Source organism: Bufo bufo, chromosome 4, assembly GCF_905171765.1.
Source record: "Bufo bufo chromosome 4, aBufBuf1.1, whole genome shotgun sequence".
Classification (NCBI taxonomy): Eukaryota; Metazoa; Chordata; class Amphibia; order Anura; family Bufonidae; genus Bufo; species Bufo bufo.
The window spans coordinates 450,550,086-450,565,259 of NC_053392.1; the positions used below are offsets into that span (position 1 = coordinate 450,550,086).

Sequence of the window (15,174 nt, forward strand, 5' to 3'; positions counted from 1 at the left end):
GTGGAATGCCCATAGAGACTAATGGACCGGAGTGGAATGCCCATAGAGACTAATGGACCGGAGTGGAATGCCCATAGAGACTAATGGAGCGGAGTGGAATGCCCATAGAGACTAATGGACCGGAGTGGAATGCCCATAGAGACTAATGGACCGGAGTGGAATGCCCATAGAGACTAATGGAGCGGAGTGGAATGCCCATAGAGACTAATGGAGCGGAGTGGAATGCCCATAGAGACTAATGGAGCGGAGTGGAATGCCCATAGAGACTAATGGAGCGGAGTGGAATGCCCATAGAGACTAATGGAGCGGAGTGGAATGCCCATAGAGAATAATGGAGCGGAGTGGAATGCCCATAGAGACTAATGGAGCGGAGTGGAATGCCCATAGAGACTAATGGAGCGGAGTGGAATGCCCATAGAGACTAATGGAGCGGAGTGGAATGCCCATAGAGACTAATGGAGCGGAGTGGAATGCCCATAGAGACTAATGGAGCGGAGTGGAATGCCCATAGAGACTAATGGAGCGGAGTGGAATGCCCATAGAGACTAATGGAGCGGAGTGGAATGCCCATAGAGACTAATGGAGCGGAGTGGAATGCCCATAGAGACTAATGGAGCGGAGTGGAATGCCCATAGAGACTAATGGAGCGGAGTGGAATGCCCATAGAGAATAATGGAGCGGAGTGGAATGCCCATAGAGAATAATGGAGCGGAGTGGAATGCCCATAGAGAATAATGGAGCGGAGTGGAATGCCCATAGAGAATAATGGAGCGGAGTGGAATGCCCATAGAGAATAATGGAGCGGAGTGGAATGCTTATAGAGAATAATGGAAATGTAATATTTGAATTAGAGACAAAACCATTTGACATATCTAATAATTCTTTAGCAGGCTTACTCTCCAAATTCAGTGGGATTATTTCATGTTCAGATTAGGTGGAATTATTACTGTTTTCTGCAGAATGACGAGGGTGAAGGAGTCGAAGGAATGCCCATAGACTATAATGGAAAGTAAACTATGAGCTCATTTGCAGGTAAATCTGTGTTATGTAGCACATTAACCTTTACCGCAAGTGTTCCCTGGGTAGAGTAGCATAATGTAAAATGAAAATTACCTTGGATTATAACCGTTTTCTATAGAATGCAAAGGTGATGGAATGCCCATAGGCTATAATGGGAAGTAAAACATGACTTGGTGCCTGAACCATTCAACATATCAAATAAATCTGTAGCAGGTTTACTCTTCAAGTTCAGTGGGATTATATAAAATTTAGATTAAGTGGGATTATCATGTTAATGTCCTACATAACACAGATTTACCTGCAAATGAGCTCATACTTTACTTCCCATTATAGTCTATGGGCATTCCATTGTGTCCTTCACCCTCGTCATTCGGCAGAAAACAGTGATAATTCCACCTAATCTGAACATGAAATAATCCCACTGAACTTGGAGAGTAAGCCTGCTAAATAATTATTAGATATGTCAAATGGTTTTGTCTCTAATTCAAATATTACATTTCCATTATTCTCTATGGGCATTCCACCCTGTCATTCCTTTTAGTAGGTCCCCTTCCTGGAAGTCAAGCTAGCCCCCTTCAAACCCTACCCCATCAGTGACTGACATTGGCATCCCCTGCAGTGCCAATCGGGGAGAGGTGACAGATCACCATCATTCTGAAGTCTAAACCCTCATGTACACGACCGTATGCAGTTTACAGTTCACAAACTGCTGATCCGCAAAGTACGGATACTGTTCGTGTGCGCGCCGCCCTTTCCTCGCTCCCTCTTGTAGAAATGGCTCTTCTCGTCAGACAAGAATAGGTCCTGTTCTATCATTTGCTGGACACAGATGACATCCGTGTGCTCTCTCTATTTGTTGCGGCCGTAGAAATGAACCGCCAAGAATACAGATTGGATGTGGATCCAAAACATGGTTTTGTGCATGTGGCCAAAGACCTATTAGAACACCAGGGACCACATGAACCAACTATAAAGGTAATGCACTGGGTTTGGAGGGCAAAATCAGGTTCCTTTTAAAACGTGAGCACCGTTGGGGTACTTTCACACTAGCGTTATTCTTTTCCGGCATTGAGTTTTCCTGGACAGCGGTGATGTCATCTTACCTGGCTCTGTATTCAGGAATTGGCATACATACTGTACTGCCATGGTGCTTGCCAGGGTTGAAGTAGTCTAATTTCCATAGCCACGGCACATGCACTAGATTACATCTCTACTGCTTGAATCTGTCAATGAGAGTGGAAGGGTTGGGCCGGGCTCTAGAAGGAGCTGAGCTTTGGGGTGACAGTGGCAACAGTGATTCCCTGGTGACACCAAACAGTTTATTTCCATATTAAAGGGACTCTGTCACCACTTTCTAACCCCCCCTTTTCAAAGTATTGTTATCTGCATGGCGCCCCTGTGATTATAAATGTGTTGTTAGAAGTTAAATTCGCCGTCTCCTTTTGATAAAAAGAGCTTTTATCTAACCTGTCAATCTTCTTGATAAGGTGCCCAGGGCGTTTCTTTTCGTCTCAATCTGCCGCCCGCCGCCGCCACCGTTGGTGCCCAGCTCCTCCCCTCATGCTTTCAGCGCCGCCTGAATGTAATCAAATACGCCTCCGGCTCTCTCTCAGTGCCCCCTCCTCCTTTTCAAAGATCCCGCGCGTGCGCACAGGGCTGTGCCTGATGCGCCCGTGCGGACATTTACAATCAGCCTCATTGAGCGAAGTGCGCATGCGCGCACTTCGCTCAACCTCCTCATCAGACGAGCACTGCAGCCAGCCGGCTGCAGTGCTCGTCTGATGAGGAGGTTGAGCGAAGTGCGCGCATGCGCACTTCGCTCAATGAGGCTGATTGTAAATGTCCGCACGGGCGCATCAGGCACAGCCCTGTGCGCACGCGCGGGATCTTTGAAAAGGAGGAGGGGGCACTGAGAGAGAGCCGGAGGCGTATTTGATTACATTCAGGCGGCGCTGAAAGCATGAGGGGAGGAGCTGGGCACCAACGGTGGCGGCGGCGGGCGGCAGATTGAGACGAAAAGAAACGCCCTGGGCACCTTATCAAGAAGATTGACAGGTTAGATAAAAGCTCTTTTTATCAAAAGGAGACGGCGAATTTAACTTCTAACAACACATTTATAATCACAGGGGCGCCATGCAGATAACAATACTTTGAAAAGGGGGGGTTAGAAAGTGGTGACAGAGTCCCTTTAAAAAGCATAGATTAACACAGGCACGGAGCCTCAGATTGGGAACATTTTATTTAGGTGACCACAATCTAAGGCCTCTTTCACACTACCGTATGGCTATTTCAGTGTTTTGCGGTCCGTTTTTCACGCATTCGTTGTTCAGTTTTTTTTGTTTCCGTTCCTTTTTTCCGTATGGCATATACAGTAATTAAATAGAAAAAATTGGGCTGGGCATAACATTTTCAATAGATGGTTCCGCTAAAACGGAACGGATACGGAAGACATACAGATGCATTTCCGTATGTGTTTTGTTTTTTTTTGCGGACCCATTGACTTGAATGGAGCCACGGAACATGATTTGCGGGCAATAATAGGACATGTTCTATCTTTCAACGTAACGGAAACGGAATGCATACGGAATACATTTTTTTTTTTTTGCGGAACCATTGAAATGAATGGTCCCGTATACGGAATGCAAAAAACGGTCCGCAAAAAGGCATCTGTGTTGGTCCCATGTTCAAATGTGCCCACATTGCTGAGAGTAAATGATATGTTTTAATGTATGCAAATGAGCCTCTAGGAGCAACGGGGGCATTGCCGTTACACATCAAGGCTCTGCTCTTTCTACAATTGCTGCTCCTGTCCACTTTGAGAAGGCCAGGCATTGAAAACATCATCACTCCTGGCTCTGTTAATCAAATTGGAGAGGGCATGGCAGTTGCAAAAAAGCAGAGCCTCTAGGTGTAGCTGGAACACCCCTGTTGTTCCTAGAGGCTCATTTGCATATATTAAAACTTCATTGTTCTCTGAAATGCGGGAACAAATCAACATGGGACCAACATAGATCGCTTCAGCTGTAAAACGGCTAGGGCAGTGCTAAAGCCTGTCCATTAGTGTCAGTGACTGAAGCCTCCGCCTAGCAGTGTGAAAAATGTAAACAAACAGCTCCGATGCTCATATCAGGGGCTGCCTGTGTGAAAATTCGGATATGTCCGGGTTTAGCTCTGAACCCAGACAACCCCTTTAATAGGGAGTTCTGTGGTGATAGACTTTGTTTAACACTTTCGCTACCAGTGCCGTACATGTACAGCGCTGGAGCAATGGGTAAACATGGCACATGCGGCGGGTGCCATGGTCGGCGGGTCTTCAAACTGCAGAGACCCACGGCTAATGATCTCGTCCGGCAATAATGCTGATTCTGGTCAATAAAGCCTTTAGATGCCGTGATCAAGATGCTCGTGCTTCCAGGCTTATCAGCATCTTCTGAGGCCAATGAGGATGCCAGTAATTGGTTTCAATATGATGGGTCTCTCTGAAGAGACCCAGGGTATTGGAGCTGCAATTCTTATTTTGGCCAGCAGGCTAACATAAGAAATAAGCAATTCTAGTACCATTATGGATCTATATGAAACATAATGGTACAGAATAGAAAAAAAGGGAGTCTTGTACCCTCAAACACGAGTTACAAAACCATAAAAAAGTAAAAAATATAAAAATGTAAATCACCCCCCTCACCGTAGAAAAAATAATAAATACACAAATAACAAAAAATATAAACATCATGGGCATCACTGCGTCCGAAAACTCCTGTACTATTTAAAAATAAATTCTAATGTGGTGAATGGCATAACTGAAAAAAGGTCAAAATGGCCGATTCACCATTTTTTCAGTGCTTCTTTTCTATCCAAAAAATAAATAAAATGTGATGAAAAAGTCACACACAGTACAAAATAATATCAATAAAAACTACAGATTGTCCCACAAAAAATGAGCCACCACACAGCTCAGTAGATATAACTATAAAAAAAAATTTTTTTTTTTTTTTTCCCCATTATTTAGACATGCCACCTATCGTGTATAGGTTTTTATCGTTGTAATCATACTGAGCCAGAGAATGAAGGGCATGGGTCAGTTTTGCTGCAAAGGGAACGCCGTAGGGACAAAACCCGTAAAACGGTGGAGAAATTGTGTGGTTTTTTTACCTGCTACCTTGTATGTCATATTAAATGGTGGCGGTAGAAAGTCCAATTTGCCCCGCAAAAAATATACTAACACGGAAGAGGACAGTATACTGCTACAGATGGATCTGGATAGATTGGAGGCTTGGGCAGAGAAGTGGCAGCTGCAAATGTAAGGTTATGCACATGGGAAGGAATAATGCAAGTCACCTGTACATACTAAATGGTAAAACACTGGGTAACACTGACATGGAAAAGGACCTAGGAATTTTAGTGAACAGCAAACTAAGCTGTAGAAACCAGTGCTGGGCAGCTGCTGCCAAGGCCAATAAGATAATGGGTTGCATCAAAAGGGGCATAGATTCCCGTGATGAGAACATAGTCCTACCACTTTACAAAAAAAATTAAAAATTCCCCAAGTAAGGAATAAAAAAAAAAGTTAAAAATAGAAAAAAATAAAATAGACATATTTGGTATTGCCGCGTCTGTGACTGTCGGCTCTATAAATATATCACATGATCCACCCAGTCCGATAAACACCATAAAAAATAAAAACTGTGTAAAAAAAAAAAAAGAGCCATTTTTGTCACCTAACATCACAAGAAGTGCTACACCAAGTGATCAAAAAGGTGTATGTCCCACAAAAATGGTACCAATAAAACCGTCCCCTTATCCCGCAAAAATTAGCCCCTACATAAGAAAATTATTAAAAAAATTAAAAAAAATATAGCTCTCAGAACATGGACACATTAAAACATAATTTTTTTTTGTTTCAAAAATGCTATTATTGTGTAAAACTTAAATAAATAAGAAAAAGTATACATATTAGGTATCGCCACGTCCGTAACAATCTGCTCTATAAAAATGTCACATGACCTAACCCCTCAGTTGAACGCTGTAAAAATAAATAAAAACCAGGGCTGTGGAGTCGGAGGCAATTTTGGGTACCTGGAGTCGGCAAAAAATGAACCGACTCCAACTCCTACTAGATTTAAATTATAATAAAAAAAAAAAAGAAGCAAGTTTAAATGTCCCAATTCACAAAAAGTTATAATTAATTACCATATTTTTCGCCCTATAAGACGCAACTAGGTTTTTGAGGAGGAAAATAAGAACAAAAATATTTTTTAACCAAAAGGTGTGCTTTTGGTGGGTTTTGAACTAATGGTGGTCTGTGGATGGCACTGTTATGGGGGCATCTGTGGATGGCACATATATAGCATCTTATCTTATGTGTCATCCACAGATCCCAACCCCCCCCCCCCCATAACAGTGTCCCTGTGTATTGAATGGGGGCCGGCATCTGTTTCTGTAATGGCAGCGGGGCCCAGTGCCTGCTTCATTCATAAAGTGGGCGGAGCAGGCGCGTGACGTAGTGAGCTACGCTACGAGCGCCCACCCGTCCTCCTGACTGCCAAGAAGTTAGCAGTAAGAAGTACAGCGCTAGATTTAAGATGATTGGAATACTTTAACAATATCCACAAGTTAGATATGATTATATTACAGTGAGCGGGGCCCGGTGTAGTAAAATACAGTGACTGCACCGGGCACCACTGCCATTACAGAAACAGATGCCCCCAGCCCCCCCTCCCTCTCAGCCTATTCGCCGGACGGTCACAGCATTCGCCCCATAAGACGCACTGCTATTTTTCTCCCACTTTTGCGAAAAATACGGTACTTCTCTACTGTAAGAATAAAGGCCAATGCATGCAGTGCGTCACGTTACCGCAAAACGAATACGTTAAGTGACCATGAAGAAGCATGCTTTTCATATGCTTCACAATATGGCACGCAACGCACAGTTAAGGAGCGGCAATACTTATACTTTCCATTGTGTTGTGTTCCGCTGTTACAGGGAACGCAGCGTCCATGGTTAACCTAGCCTCTCACTGATAACTGATTAAGTAAATGTGTTTTTTGCAGGACTAGAGACACTTGTATAAGTGAAGGGAATGGATAGTCAATAGCTCAAGACTGAAGCTGTAAACCTTTTGAAAAACTGCGGTCATTTAGCTAAGGCTATAAAAACTTGTAAACTCAGATTGTTAGCTTAAACTTTAAACATGACTATGGGATTCTACTAGGGAAATCATGTTTTAAAATAAATGCCCCTTCCTAGATCCTCCCACTGCCCTATCTTCAGCAGAAGATCAGCACACAAAGGAGAAGCCAGTAGTTCTGTGGTAATGACATGTATGTTGCCTTTCTTTCCTTCAAGGAATGTATAAAATACATTCGCATATTAAATACAGAGGAGTCGGAGTCCGAGTCGGAAGTACCAAAAACTGAGGAGTCGGAGCAGTTATCTACCGACTCCACAGCCCTGACAAAAACTGTGCTAAAACACACCTTGCCCCATAAAGTGTTATAATGAATGATCAAAAAATCATATGTACCCAAAAATAGTACCAATAAAACTGGCACCTTTTCCCCTAGTTTCCAAAATGGGGCCACTTTTTGGGAGTTTCTACTGGAAATGGGACATGGTATCTAAAAATCAGTCCAGCAAAATTTGCCTTCCATAAACCATGTGGCGCTCCTTTTCTTCTGCGCCCTGCCGTATGCCCATACAGCAGTTTACGACCACATGTGGGGTGTTTCTGTAATCCGCAGAATCGGGGTAATAAATATTGAGTTTTGTTTGGCTGTTAACCCTCGATGTTTTAAAGAAAAAAATGGATTAAAATGGAAAATCTGCCAAAAAAGTAAAATTTAAAAATGTATTCTCCATTTTCCTTTAATTCCTGTGGAACACCTAAAGGGTTAAAAAAGTTTGTAAAATGAGTTTTAAGTGACTTGATGGGTCATTTATAGTATCCACTATGTAAGCCCCACAAAGTGACTTCAGACCTGAACTGGTCCTTTAAAAGTGGGTTTTGGAAATTTTCTTAAAAGTTTTAAGAATTGCTTCTAAGCCTTCTAACGTCCTGAAAAAATAAAATGACATTTCCAAAATAATGCCAACATAAAGTAGACATATGGGGAATGTTAAGTAATAAATATTTTATGAGGTATCACTTTCTGTTTTAAAAGCAGAGAAATTGAAATTTAGAAAATTGCAAATTTTTCCAAATTTTTGGTAAATTTTGGATTTTTTTCATAATTAAAGGTGAAAGATATTGACTCAAATTTATGACTACCATGAAGTACAATTTGTCACGAGAAAACAATCTCTGAATGGCTTGGATAAATAAAAACGTTCCAAAGTTATTACCACATAAAGTGAGATATGCCAGATTTGCAAAATTAGGCCTGGTCAGGAAGGGGGCAAATGGACCAGTTGTGAAGTGGTTAAGACAAGAAATCTTTTCTCTAATAGAGAAAAGGTTCCTGTTCCAGATTCGGAAAGGGGCAGGGGTTTTTATTCATCCCTTTTTCTAGTACCCAAACTGGACGAGTCATGCATTTTTTCTTATTCTCCTCTAAAAGCTAGGTGCGTCTTATGGGCCGGTGCATCTTATAGGGCGAAAAGTACGGTACAGTGCAGCAGAGACCCTAGTCAGTTTATATAGTGTTTATATATTTTAATATGCACCTTGTGTTTTGTTATGCGCGTGAATCAGTAAGCGCCGACCAGCACCGCTAAGCCCTGCCCCAGAACCCTCCACCCCACCCGGTCCCTGGGAAAATTGTCTTGCATGGAACTGGTCCTTGGTGCAAAAAAGGTTGGGGACCACTGCTTTAGAACAACAGGGTCTAGGATTTTATTCAGTCATTTTTCTAGTAAGAAAGCCCAATAGGACATACAGAGCGATAATCAATCTGAAATCACTAAATCGTCACCTACAATACAAAAAATTCAAAATAGAGACTGTATAGTCAACAATAGATCTCTGACACAGGACTGCTATATGGTAACCCTGGACTTGACTGATGAGTACTACCATATTCCTCCCATTCACGGCTACCATAAAGATTTCTGTGGTTCGCCCTAATCATGGACGGAGTCCTGTGTCATTATCAGTTCCATGTTCTCCCATTCAGGCTGGCGTCTGCTCAAAGTCTTTAACAAAGCAATGGCAGAAGTATCAAGTCATCTTCAACAAAAAGGTATATTACTCATCCCGTTATTGGACAATTTTCTGATTGCAGCTGATTCAAAAATAAAACTTAAGGAGCATGTGAACACAGAGTTAGGATGGATAGTGAATCTAACAAAATCATATTACCGGAAGCAGAATATATATATTTTTTTTAATTAAGGAGTACTCCTAGACTCATATCAGTTAAGCTTGTTTCTTCCAGAAGAAAAGCAAATAAAAGTGATCCAGAAAATCTCCTCTCTTTACAGATCCAAGCTGGTGTCAATTTGAGATCTTATGTAAGCATTAGGCCTCCTGACTCTGACAATCCTTGCGGTAACGTCTGACCCAAGGGTTACAGTAGCAACAATACAATCCTGTGGCAATAACTACGGATGCCAGCAGGGGTTTGGGGGTCCATTCTTCCCAGTCACTAGTACAAGGCCGGTGGGATCATACTATGGCTCAGCTCTCAGTTAAGAGCCAGGCATATAAAGGTACTTTTGGACAATATCAACAGTAACTTATTTAAACAAACGAGGACAAAGAGCAAAGCCTTAGCAGCAGTGTCAGCAAAAGTTTTCTCTTGGGCGGAAAAAAAAAATCTAGCCTATTTCTCTGCAGTCCATCTAAAAGGGAAAGACTGGCAGATAGCAGACTTGTCGGCAGGGAAACCCTAAAAGGAGAATGTTGTATAAGGCTCCATTCACACGTCCGCAAAATGGGTCCGCATCCATTCTGAAATTTTGCGGAACGGGTGCGGACCCATTCATTCTCTATGGGGACGGAATGGATGTGTGCTGTCCGCATCCGCATTTGCGGTGCGCGGCCCCGATCTTTGGGTCCGCAGCTCCGCAAAAAGATAGAGCATGTCCTATTCTTGTCCGCAGCTTGTGGACAAGAATAGGCATTTCTATGGGGGTGCCGGGCGGGTGTGTTGCGGACCCGCAACACACCACGGACGTGTGAATGCAGCCTAAATCAGAAAATCTTCTATCAGAGCACAGAAAAAGGCTCCATTCACACATCCGCAATTCCAGTCTGCATATATATAAATTTGTTTTTTACGGTGTTCATCCGAGGAGTTAGGTCATGTGATATTTTTTATAGAGCTGGTTGTTACGGACGCGGCGATACCTAATATGTATACTTCTTTTTTTTCTTTTTTTTTTAACACAATAATAGCATTTTTGAAACCAAAAAAATTATGTTTTAAAGAGGACCTTTTCATTACGATAAAAAATCTAAACTAAGCATACAGACATGGAGAGCGGCGCCCAGGAATCTCCTTGCACTTACTATTATCCCTGGACGCCGCTCCGTTCTCCCGGGATAGGCTCCGGTATCTTCAGATTTTCGGCTCAACCGGGAGGAGCCTGCTCTTGTTCTCCTGGGCGTCTCCTTCTCCCAGGCTGAAAAGAGGCCTAATACTGTTTCATCTGAAGTCGATTCGCTCATCCCTACCTGCAACCAATCGTGGGCCATGGCGGTGACTTCTCCCCTTGTGTCAAGTGAATAAATGTGACTGTTGATACAGTACTTCAGAATTCGGGGCCTCGCTTTTAATTTTACCCAGGGCCACATTTTGTCTAAAACCAGCCCTGTGTATATAAGATGGTGACAGAGGGAGCTGACTCTCCCTGTCTCCCATTGGCTCCCCACAAATGTGATTGCGGGTGCTGATGTGTGTAAAGGCTGGCTGGGGTCTGGTATAGGACACCCATGCCCCAGCTTTGAATATTTTCCAGCACCTCTCTGGCGCAGCCTGCTGTTCAATGTCAGTAAAGCACTGACATTAAAATACAATGCACTATAGGGATAGTGCATTCTATTTTAAAAGCAATCAAAATGTTGTCTGTTATAGTACCCTTGTGGGACTATAAATTGTTAAAAAAGAACAGTAAAAATAAATTTGAGTAAAAAAAAATATGCTTTTTTTTCCATTGAAAATACGAGTTTCAATTTAATAGAATTGCAAAAAAAATATCCCATATATTTGGTATCTGTAACGACCTGCACTACATAAATATCATGTAAATTATCCCCTACGGTGAACACCGTAAAAAAAATGTCATCCCTCAAAAATCAAGCTCTCACACTACTCCATAGAAAGAAAAATTAACAAAGTTAAGGGTCTTGGTAAGTGGAGATGTAAAAAGATTTAATTCCTTTTAAAAAAGAAAAAGTGGGAGGGTTATTGCACAAAAGTAGTAGAATGTAAAAAAAAGGAACTGTGGTATCACTGTAATTGTACTGACCCAGAGAATAAAGATATTTTTATTTATATAAAAAAATGAACGCCATAAAATTTATAATGTAAAAACTCTGTGGCGGTATTGCTGTTTTTCCCATCTCCGTCACAGAAGGAGTTAAAAAGAAACTAAACCTTTATATGCCTGCTCCGCTAAGCTAAGAGAAGTGCATGTCAGCGCTTAGCGGAGCAGGCAGAAGCAAGAGCCCGCTCTGCTCAGCTAAACCTGGCATAATACATGGTTGCAGGGTACCCATGTACTATGCCAAGAGTTAGTAATAGTCCAGGGAGCACTCACAGCGCTGCTGCTGCCCTTTGAGAAAATGTGTACTCCGTACACCACTGAGCTGTCAGCGGTGTACGGAGAACTGAGTTTTAAGCGCTCAGGGAATGGTGCGCTTTAGGCAGGGAAAAGTGTAGTAAAAATAGGTGCGTTTAGGTGCGGATCCGTCTGGTATCTGCACAGACTGATCCGCACCTATAATGCAAACGCTTGTATACGTTCAGAATGGATCCGTTTGCATTAGGTCTCATGCACACGACCGTTGTGTGCATCCGTGTCCGTTCCGTCATTTTTCATAGTTTAGCGGAGGTCTCATTCATTTCTATGGAGCTGTGAAAAAAAAATGATAGTCCTCAGTTTTTTCTCCGCGTCCGTGATTCCAGTCCTTCAAAAAAATATACCGCAACCTGTCCTATTCTTGTCAGTGGAAAACGGAGGATGGACCCATTCAAATCAATGGGTCTGTAAAAAAAAACAAAAAAAAAAACTGATGCATAACTGGTATGTCGTCCGTGTCCGTTTTTTTTTCTACAAGACCTTGGTGCAATAAAATTACACTTTTCATTAACCTTCCTTTTTTTCCCCTGTCAGACAAAAAAAAAAGGAAGACACAAGGAAACGCAACTGAAGCAAAATCGGACACGGAACACTGAAGCCAAATCACTGACAGTGAAAAAACACTGTCGTGTGCATGAGGCCTTACCATGGAGAGAAAAAGTTTAGTTTTTTTTTCCCCCCATGATAATGCGTTTTGACTTACATTAAACATCAATGGGAGGCGGATCCGTTTTCAATTGCACCATATTGTGTCAGTAAAAACGGATCCGTCCCCATTGACTTACATTGTAAATCAGGACGGATCCGTTTGGCTCAGTTTCGTCAGACGGACATCAAAACGCTGCAAGCAGCGTTTTGGTGTCCGCCTCCAGAGCGGAATGGAGGCTGAAACTGATGCATTGTGAACGGATCCTTATCCATTCAGAATGCATTGGGGCTGAACTGATCCGTTTTGGGCCGCTTGTGAGAGCCCTGAAACGGATCTCACAGGCGGACCCAGGAACGGCAGTGTGAAATTAGCCTTAGTTTTATTAGAACATTAGGGACCTCATATGAAAAGTTCATATAAAGGTTTAGTTACTGTTTACTAGAAGTTAATCGGGCTTGGTTATTTGTCAGCCCGTTTTCAAAGGTGCACGGGCGACGGGTGCGGAGCGCCGGAGGGGGGCCCGTTCTGTCTGGAGGCAGCAGGAGTGGAGATGAGCGCCTCCATTGTGGAAGCGCTCATATCCATATTCATCTGTATCGCCGTCTTTAGGACAGCGATACAGATGAATGGTGCGGATGAGCAGGGAAGAGGCGTCTCCCTTGCCCGTTCTATCAGAGGCCGGTGCAGGCAGCGCAATGACGTCATCGCGCCGCCTGAGCCGTACATGAGCCGGAAGAGGCCTGCATCGCATCACTTACAGCAGCATAAGGTAAGTATATGAGTTAATTTTTTTTTTTTTTAATAATTTATAGTATACTCTGGCAAGAAGGGGGGTGGAGGCCCTATATACTGGCACAATATGGGGGGGGGGGGCACTATGAAGAGGGGAAGCACTATGGGGGCCCTATATACTGGCACAATATGGGGGGCATTATGGAGAAGAGGGGAAGCACTATGGGGGCCCTATATACTGGCACAATATGGGGGGCACTATGGAGAAGAGGGGAAGCACTATGGTGGCCCTATATACTGGCACAACATGGGGGGCACTATGGAGAAGAGGGGAAGCACTATGGTGGCCCTATATACTGGCACAACATGGGGGGCACTATGGAGAAGAGGGGAAGCACTATGGGGGCCCTATACACTGGCACATTATGGGGGGCACTATGGGGGCCATATATACTGGCACATTATGGGGGGCACTATGGGGGCATCTACTGGGGGCCCTATGTAATGGCATGCATTATTGGGGGGGCTCTATGGAGAAGTGGGGGGGGGGCATCTACTGGGGGCTTTATGACGCGGCTCCGTCTGGCTCCTAACTTTTTTTAGCTGGCTCCTAGATTTCAAGGAAATTTGTCAAGCCCTGCACTAAGGCTATGTCCACATTGGTATTTAAGCATTTCGGTACTCCCGTGTCCGCCAGGAAGCCAGCATACTTGCCGGAAACACGACTGATCTCATTATAGTGAATAGAGACCCAGCGGCATCCGGCTATGCCGGTAGTCTGCTCCTCTGCCAGAACAGACTACCAGAATACTGTACTTCAGATTTGTTCATCTGAGCTCTGTTTATTCAATCCAAATGTTTTTTAAATGTACTGTACTCTGCCCTAGCAAACAATGAAAGGCTGTTTCATAATATGGAAACATAAAAAAAAAAAGAAGAGCAATTTGCTAGTAAAGTTGGAATAACAAATTTAACTCCTACCTGAGATGGCTATTTATCATTTTGGTAACTTATATCTGCAGTACGATTATAGTGATATCACATTTATATAGTTTTTCTTTGGAAAAATAGATAATTTTTTTTTCCATTGCCATATTCTGACCCCCACAAGTTTTTATAGTTGCGTCTACATAGCTGTGTGAGGGTTAATTTTTAAAAAAAAAAAATTGCAGGTTTTTGATACCATTTTGGGGTGTATATATCTTTTTGACCCCTTTTTAAGTGATGAAAAATGTTGAATTTTTATTTATTTTCTATTAAACCATTTGCCGCATAGGATGAATATTTTAATATTTTAGCAGTGTGGGTGTTTTTCGGACACAATGATTCTTATGATTTTTTGATTTGGTTGCGGTGATGTCATCGCGATCACCTGCGCCGGGAAGAGGCAACTCAGGCCCTGTGGCCTGAAGAAAGAAGAAACTTGTGGCCTGCAGTGCAGACTGACACAGGTGATTATAATGTGTTGTTCTTTGTTTGTTTTTTGGTTTATAAATATATCTATGGCACTACTGGGGGAAATACCGGGGGAGCAATACGTATGGCTATATTATTATACATTTTTATATGGGACTATTATTCGGCAGGAGGAGAATTTTATATAAGGGGGCTTTATATGTGGAGGCAATTATTCTTCAGGGGGAGCATTATATGTGGGGCAATTATTCTGCAGCAGGGGGAGCATTATATGTGGGGGCCATTATTCTGCAGCAGGGGGGAGTATTATATGTGGGGCAATTATTCTGCAGCAGGGGGAGCATTATATGTGGGGGCCATTATTCTTCAGCAGGGGGGAGCATTATATGTGGGGGCCATTATTCTGCAGAAGGGGGGAGCATTAAATGTGGGGGCCATTATTCTTCAGCAGGGGGGAGCATTATATGTGGGGGTCATTATATGTGGGGGCCATTATTCTGCAGCAGGGGGGAGCATTATATGTGGGGGCCATTATTCTTCAGCAGGGGGGAGTATTATATGTGGGGGCCATTATTCTGCAGCAGGGGGAGCATTATATGTGGGGGCCATTATTCTTCAG

General features: G+C 43.0%; 1 protein-coding gene across 1 annotated transcript in view; it reads left to right on the plus strand.

Moving 5' to 3' along the window:
• Positions 1 to 15,174, plus strand: part of FH (fumarate hydratase) — a 100,428-nt gene that overhangs the window by 603 nt on the left and 84,651 nt on the right. The window lies entirely within an intron of this gene.